Raw genomic sequence first — 1,656 nt, forward strand, 5'->3', positions numbered from 1 at the left:
CCCGTCTCGGCCTCCCAAAGTGCTGGGATTACAGGCTTGAGCCACCGCGCCCGGCGTCTTTTTTTTTTTTTCCTTTTTGTGGAGAACGGGGTCTCGCTATATTACCCAGGCAGGTCTGGAACTCCTGGGCTCAAGCTATCCTCCCGCCTCTGCCTCCCTGAGAGCTGGGATTCCAGGCGTGAGCGACCGCGCCCCATCCCCTCCCCAGCCCCCCAGCGCCCACGCATCCTCTCCCTGTCTCTGTGGATGGACCTGTCCTGGACGTTTCATAGACTTGGGATCACACACTGTGTGTCCTTTTGTGTCTGGCGTCTCTCGCTGAGTGTGACTTTCTCAAAGTGCATCTGTGCTGTGGGCTGGGTCCGAGCCCCGCTCCTGTTCACGGCATTGCGTGGAGGGACCGTGCTGTCTCCGTCCATTCATTCATTCTTTGTTTGTTTGTGTCTGAGACGGAGTCTCCCTCTGTTGCCCAAGCTGGAGGGCAGTGGCACGATCTCGGCTCACTGTAACCTCTGCCTCCTGGGATTACAGGCACGTGTCATCGCCCCCAGCTAATTTGTGTATTTTTTAGTAGAGACGGGGTTTCACCATGTTAGCCAGGCTGGTCTCAAAACTCCTGACCTCGTGATCCACCCGCCTCGGCCTCCCAAAAGCAACCATTTTATTTGTATAGCTGTGTCTAAGTTGTTAGAAATAAGTGCTCGGTCCGGCAAGGAGAAACCAGCACTTATAAAATTTCTCAGCGAGACAGCTTTACTCTACAAAAGGGGGCCGCCAGAGCACACGGGACAAAGGACGGACGGGGGCTTCTGTTCCTCTGTCCTTCCCCCACTGGCTGGGGTTGGACGTCCACAGTCTAAGCTGATCCCGGTTGGCTAAGACTTAAACTTTCTCCAAATAGGATAAAGGCGAGATTTGTGAGAAAAGGAGGGTGGGGGGAGGAAGGGGATTTACAGCTTATGACCTGGAAGTTGAGTTTTGTAAGAGGAACTTAATCGTCCCAACAATTTACTCCTTTTCTGTTTTGTACTTCTTCCTCTTCCAATTTATTTATTTTTCTTTTTTTTTTTTTTTTTTTTTTTTTTTTTTTTTGAGACAGAGTCTCGCTCTGTAGCCCAGGCTGGAGTGCAGTGGTGCGATCTTGGCTCACTGCAAGCTCTGCCTCCCGAATTCAAGCGATTCTCATGTCTCAGCCTCTCAAGTAACCTGGATCACAGGCGCCCGCCACCAAACCCAGCTTATTTTTGTATTTTAGTAGAGACGGGGTTTCACCAGGTTGGCCAGGATGGTCTCGAACTCCTGACCGCGTGATCCGCCCGCCTCGGCCTCACAAAGTGCTGGGATGACAGGCGTGAGCCACAGCGCCCGGCCTTCAAGTTACTTTAACAGGATTTGGCGTTGTTGTTCTTCTTGATTACCTAGGAACAAGAGATTATCTGAGTACAGAGCAGGAGAGGTAGGGGAGGTTTTTGTGAGAGCTGCTTCCGTGACTCTTTGGGTTAACCCGCGAAGACAAGGTTTGACACAGCAGCCCACAAGAGGAGTCCGCCTGATCAATTGTGAGGGAGATAAAGATTGAGGTCAGCTCTGGTGGCTCACGCCTGTCATCCCAGCACTTTGGAAGGCCTGGATGGGCGTGGATCATAAGGTCAGGAG

This window comes from Colobus angolensis, unplaced genomic scaffold (genome assembly GCF_000951035.1).
Source record: "Colobus angolensis palliatus isolate OR3802 unplaced genomic scaffold, Cang.pa_1.0 Scaffold64, whole genome shotgun sequence".
Classification (NCBI taxonomy): Eukaryota; Metazoa; Chordata; class Mammalia; order Primates; family Cercopithecidae; genus Colobus; species Colobus angolensis.